This window comes from Phalacrocorax aristotelis, chromosome 4, assembly GCF_949628215.1.
Source record: "Phalacrocorax aristotelis chromosome 4, bGulAri2.1, whole genome shotgun sequence".
NCBI classification, from domain to species: Eukaryota; Metazoa; Chordata; class Aves; order Suliformes; family Phalacrocoracidae; genus Phalacrocorax; species Phalacrocorax aristotelis.
In genome coordinates this window covers 68,079,505-68,086,708 of record NC_134279.1, presented here as the reverse complement: position 1 = coordinate 68,086,708, position 7,204 = coordinate 68,079,505, and positions in this window count along the sequence as shown.

Sequence of the window (7,204 nt, the reverse complement as noted above, 5' to 3'; positions counted from 1 at the left end):
GGATACCTTTTGGAAAAAACTCACCCAGTCACTCTGACACCACCATACCACACACTCCCATTGAAACTCCAACCACAACTTCTGGCAAATTATTCCAATCATTGGTTCATGGTTAAATTTTGAATCTTTCTTCTAGTCCAGATCTGTCTAGCTTGCAGCTAAGGGGCTTCATGATGCTTTGTCTGGTACATTGTTTGGTACTCTATTTGCAAAATTTTCTTCCCCACATAGGCTCTTGCAGACTGTGATGAAATCAAGCTGATCCAGGTCATATTTTCCATATAGCAAATTGGTCCATTAAGATAGCAAATACATGGGGATTGTTCTGTTTATACAGGACAAATGCAACAACGTCTGTCACTTGGCACTCAGTATGCCCCAGCTTTCAAGTCTATAATTATTGTAATTTTGTCTTGCTTTTTGGATTTCAGAATGTTCATCTTCAAAATTAAAAATTTTCCAAGGACACACCAGCATCAAAGTTGACAATTTATCACATCTGAGTGAAATAGACATCCCCCATCAGAGCCTGCATTTTTGTTGCACACACATTTTTGGAAGAATCTTAAAGATCTCCTTTTGCTGTTCCATAGCGTGACCTAGTGATCTATGTTAGACACAAACTATTTCTCCATTTAATGTTTTTTGAAATTTGGTCTATTGATATTCAAGAACATTTACTCTAAATTATTGGGAGGTTAGGGAAAGGTAATGAAAATTTGCCTTTCCCTTTTCCCACATAAAACAGAACTTGCAGTTTTAACATTCCAGTCATTTGAATCTTACAGAGTTTTAGTACCATTAACTAAACTGAGTATATGGACCTAAACAAGCAATTCAAATTCTTCCTGATTATTACACAGAATCCTGATATTGATGTAAAAATATATTGATATATTGATGTATAAAGAATGTCTTCTCATTCTGTCCCTTAAGGCCTTGATTAATTTTGGTTTTGTTGTCTAGATTTGCTGTAAAATGAATACTATTTGTTCTGCTCTTGTCCTTTCTGAACATTCAACCTTTTGGTAGTTTTATGTTTTTGTAATCCAGCCCTTTCCCTGCAGAAAGTTTCTCCCATGCTGTAATGGACACTGAACAGTTTTCTTGCTTCCTCCACTACGGCATCACTGCTTTATATCTGACATCACATACCTATGCAGCTATACCATCTGAGAGTCTTCAAGGACAGAAGATCACTGTGAATTGCTTCATTACCAGTCCCCTCCAAACGCACCATGTGTTATCACGTACAGAAAGGCCATTTGTGCTAATATGCAATTTCACCAGTGGAACTGTCCCTGCCAACCTCAAAATGCCTTCCCAAAATGATGTCATGAGACTTGGCTCCATGGACACAGCAGTTTGTTCTTGTCTAGCCCCCTTTACAAGCTCTTTTTTCTACTCTTTTTAGTATAGTAGTCTTGGACTGAAGGGATCTTCTTGGACCTAGCTTTAACTTTAGCCAAACTTGTGTTTCTGCTGTGCAGTTCCCAGCTCAATTTGACCAGTAGAATCTGCAGAGAGAGCCTCTGCATTTCCACTTGAAACTCAACAGTACTTGGATATTTCTAAATGTATTCAATTCCTCTTGGCTATCTTCTTTTTAGTGGTTACAATCTTTCTACTTTCATATGCTTTCAGGATATTCAGTGCCACCCATTTTACCTCCAATACTTAAAAAATCCTCCTTCTCTCTTTTGGCTTCCCCTCTTCAAATTCTTTGTTCACCTTGACTCTGGTTGGTCATGTACTACCTCTCCTTTCTAAGGTTTCTCAATGTTTCCTGATGTCTCTGAGGTTTCATGGCAGGGTCAGCAACACTTATTACATATAGGAGGAGTACCTTCTAGTCTCAGGAAGCAAAGAAAGCACAACACCAATTCCACCTCTTTTCACAATATTAATAAATATTAACTGTACACAGGGCAAAATCTGCTCAAATATTTTCTAAAACTCTAAATACTCCCATCTGATGCCCTTGTCCATCCGATCAGGGCTTCACGAAGTGGTTGACAAGCACGCGAAGGTTCACAGCTTGGCTCAACCTGCCACTTGCTTCCAATGATTAAGAATTTAAAAATTTAAACCCCAGGATTGATATTATACCTGTAGGATCCAGCAACATAGTCCTTAGATTTTTTCCCATCCTGTTTAGGATCTATGCAACCTTCACAGATGGCAAACAACCCTTGCCATTTCAACTTGAGAGGTGAATGTATTTCACTAGTGGGTAGATTAATTCTTTCTCATAAAAAGAACACTTAAGAACACTTTTTTCTCCCAAGATATATGTTCACATTCCCACATGCATCATTGTGTGACATAAACGCTGTGCATGCGTACATAGGCATAGCTACTGGAACCATGAATATATAAAAGAAACGTATGTAACTGCAGTATTTTTGTAGGTACAAGTAGTTATGCTGCTCTTTGAAGGTCTGCCTCATAACTCGTATTCAAGACAGTTATTTTCTGCCTCATATTGAAAAATAGGTATAATTATCATAAAAGGCGCCACTATTTCCAATGTACCTCTGTGAATAAATATCAATTAATTCATGCATCATGAAATGATAATGAAATATTACAACTTCATCTGTGATAACAGTGTAACTTTTCATGCCAGTTCACTTGCAATCATCCTCTCTAGATTGCTAATTATATGCCTCAAGCTGTATTTAGTAGAAAAGATTGAACCATTTGTTCTTTTGTATATTTTGTCAGAATGAGAATAAGCCTGTATGAAATATCTTTGGACTTGTTCACACAGGAAAAAATTCAGCACTCAAACCTACTGCATTGTTTACTTGGTATAACTGTAAAATGCCTCACTTCTGTGTGCAAAACCGCTCCTTGGAGCACGAGCCCTCTAACCACACACTGAACTGTTTTTGTAAGCCTTTGAGCTCTTATGTTGCTATTATGTCATGACATGTGTGTCTATACACTGTGGCAACTCTGTCCATGAAATTTTTCATATATCAGTGTCATTGGTTCTACGGTCTCCTAACTGCCACAACATAGATTTTGAAGGATTTTTTCCTTGGAAAAATCATGGAAGCCAAATCCTCCCCCCTTTCCCCCCCCCCCCAGCTCCCCCTTTACTTGTGCACAGATAGAGCTTATTTGTGCTCTTTCTTTAACATTGAGTAAAACCTTGTACCTAGGTAATCTTATCTTCTGTTTACCTCCAAGCTAGTTTTGTCAATCCCCTCATTGTAGAAGTTAAAGCTTCTGGGTCCAGTGTCCAGGTTTGATGTTTCAAGGTTTGACTGACGAGATGAGGCTCTGGATTTACTGGTGGATCTGTCTCTATGGAGACCTCTATAGAAATTGTGTTGTGTTACCTGCAGTGATGGAACAAAACCGAGGCTGGAACCTCAAGTACAACCTGTCAGGGTAGATGGAGGAAGTACTGACAAAATGCTGTTTACACAAAAGGCACAAGAGACCAGATGATTATAATTTCCCCCACTAACTCTAGAACCTGTGAAATCACACCATAGTTAATGTTATATTTAGCTGAGACCAGTTTCAGTGATATGCACCTTATTTGGCAGTCTCCCTCTGTTCAGAGATATGGACCTGGTTGCAGGGGGAAGTGTTTAAAGACTACTTTATGAAGTATCTATGTTTATGAGATATCAGTCAAAAATGTGAAATCCTTAACAGAATAGATATCTTTGAGATATTTTCTTTTGGTAAGAAAGCTTCCAAAATATCTGCTGGTTTAATCTCAGTGGAAATATGCAAGGAGAGTGAGGTTCTTGCACAGGTAACAGTCTTTACAGGAGGCTGAGCTTTCACATCAGTCTTCTTACAGTGGACATGCATGCATTTATGTCTCATCATTTTCCCTGTGCCTGAGGTGTTCTCAGCATGTATGAATGCATATTCAATAGCTCTTGTTGATCAATATAAATCAACTTGTGCAGTATGAAAATGATGGACACATATTTCCTAAACAAAGCAAAGGGTAGGGGGCTGGATGGCTTATGTGCATGGTTTACAGGATTTAGTCTTCAATTCTCAGAAAAGTATTTTGAAACCAATCATGTCAGGAACAACTGAAAAGACTTGTCATCTGTCATGAATCTGGGAGCCTGTAGGGAAGAAATCTGTGATCTTTGCCCAGTTTCTAATGATTTTGCATTACAGCTGGCTCTAAGCAGAGTATGTGGTGATGTTGCTGCCACCTCACCCTACGTATGGTGGAGGGAAGTAGGGATCCACATGGTAGGTAGCTGCCCCTTCACGCTGGTCTCACAGCATCAGGGTGAGAAGGGCTAGGAAATTTTACAGTCCCCCATTCCAGCTGCCTTGGCATTAGGAACAGACAGCATCACTCTCCAGCCTCTTTCTACATGATCCCTATTAGCTTTGAAAAGAAAGGCAATAATATTAAACATAATCACCAAGATAAGTGCAAAGGGAAACTGTGCAACCATTTAGTTGGCAGGTCTAGAGGAAAGAGAAAGAAAACCCAATCTTGTCGCATCAGCAGACCTCTTTGGAAGACGTTTTTTACTTTTACCTGCTGATTTTAAGCAAAATAATTTTCTTCTGGGCAGCCTGTTCCTGGAAATGGCCCCATAATTGCTAACTTTGTCTTCTGCTGCCAGTGTCTACTTAATCACCTCCTTGTTGCATTCACAGCCCACACACTGACGCAAAATCTCCTCCTGTTCTGATCCTTAACGTATTAGACCCTGGGCCCAAATACCTCTCTAATGCTGAATGAGCAAATACCAAGTCAATGTGAAAGCCAACCAGGCATAACTTTCTGCAGAGAGTATTTCTGTGTGCATTTCCCCTTTGCATCTCAGATATAATGTAGCCTAACAATATGGTCTGAAGGATGCTGGTATTCAATAGTACCGGATATTTAGGTGCTTTCTAAAAGCAGATAATTTTGCTGTGTATTAAAATATTCTTGTTTAAACTGCTGCACTGATTTATCAAAAATGTAACTGAAACTTTTTGTTACTTAGAAAAAGGAATCAGAAGCAGGTGTCAGTGTTCTTGGCCTCCTCCCCAGGCATGCTGACCACCAGCAGCTTCTGTGCTGCAATCAACCAACACCATTGAAAATGAACGGTTTTATTCAAGTGTTAAATTTTAAGGTTAGGGTTGCTGAGTTAGGTCCTGGCATATCCACTTATGCCAAGTTTGGGACAGTTCTACTTAGGCACTGTAAACACAGCTTTAGGCACCTGGGGACTTTAGAATAAACAAGTAAAACATCTCTGGATGTCAGGCTTCTCTAGGCTTGGAAAGCAGCAAAACAGCAGCATTCCATAGCCATGTTGTGACAATTTTGTATTCAGGTGCCTGAATTCCATCTAAGGTCCACTTTTGGTACCTAAGCCCTTGTTTAGATATGGCGTTGAAGCTTAATTTTAGGCATCTAGGAATTTTGGCATAATGCCAGTATGTCGAAGCAATGGAGGAATTTCTGCACCTAATCCAGGAGATAAGACCGCGATACGTGTCCCTGGAATTTACAGAGACATGCCCGGTGTCTGTGCGAGGCAATCACGCAGCTCTCTGCGAAGACACATATCTTCCAGGCACTGCGGGAATGAACACAGGGCCAGACACCTTTCTGGGACTCAGAAGCTATGTGGGAGGTAGCACAACAGGAGTTAGGTTTTGTGGCTGCCAAAACCCCAGATCAGTAGGAATCATTTTGGTACACATCTGTGCAAAACTGAAGCAATGCAGGGAGAAATTGGGCTGTTATGTTTACCATGTGTGCTTTAACCATATATGAACAAGCTGCGTCCTATTGTCTTGCTGCAGAATATGTTTTTTTCCCCAGAAAAAGGGTAAATGCTATATTTCCACGTGGGGAAGCAATAGTTTGCTGGATTAGAAGGGACAGCTGGCATGTGTCTGTTGTGGCACTTTCCCTCTGCGCAGTTGTCAGGATGCAGCACAATGCTGGCTGCTGGAGTAAAACAGAATTTTAATGAACAAGCTGCAGGGAGAGAAATAAAACAAATTTGTCTCTATCCAAGTGATCAGCTACCAAACATGCACATAAAATTCAGATATGGCAGAATAGCGAGTGAGTGTCTGTGATCAGTTTGGATTTTTCTTTTTATTGACTTTCTCATATAACATCTATCCTGGTGCATCTATGTGAATACAAATTTACCTTGAAACTATGCCTAAATCCCAGCCCATTAGTAACTAGCTTGTTATTGCTGCTAGAACTGTCTGTTGCTGTTGCACACTTTGCATTTTCCTCTGTTACTTTAAAAAGCCCATTTTATGTAAACAATCTATTTATCCGGCATGATGCATTTTTGCCTGAAATTCAGGCTGTATTTACAGATAGTATGTTACAATGCGGACTCCACTGCTCTCCCGGAGAACCAGCTCACGGAGTTTACTTGGAGAACACGATGGAGCCTGAGGTTGTGTTGTCTTTTCTACACAGTCCAGCTGTGCCGAGGAACAATCCCTTCAGGGGGACCTCAGGGAAGCTGCATCTGACAGCATGTTGGTGGGAGGTGGGCTCTCTGGAGCCGGTGCTGAGGCACAATTTTGCTTCCAAACAGATAATTTCAATGTTTAAATCCCCTGACATTAAATCAAACAATGACATTTTAAAATAAATTAGCCATTGAGCACAATTTATAAATTATTAATGTTTTTGCAATATGCAAGAAGGAGCATCAGATTTGGGGGCACAGTTCTGTACTGTCAGCACTGCCTTGTACCCGCTACAGTGGTAGGGCCATAGGGACAATGTCTTTGATACAGCTTATAACTGTACTGATGAGAGGCCAGGTTTGGACAGAAGATAAGCCCAAACAGTAAGTTTTAGTGCTTCCTTCTGTTGTTTTGATGTTATGAATTCAAAATGCCCAGTATCACACACACAAAATAGGACAAGGCCAAGTCAGAGTGCGAGCGTGGGTGTGAAACCCAGACCCACTGAAATTGTGGCAAAGTTTTCATGGACAAAGAGCGACCAGTATTTTGCTACAGATAAGTCTCTTTTTCTAGGTGAAAGCAGTGCTATTCACCCACAATAAGAGAAATATGTGTAGGAAATTTGAAAATCTTCCCTTGATAGTAACAGGGAACTCAATAAAGTAAGCTCAGCCATAAAGCCAAGATAAAGGATGGTGGAAGGGAAAGGCTGCTGCATTCTTCAGTGCTGACAGCAGTTTTCAGTTACATTTTCTGA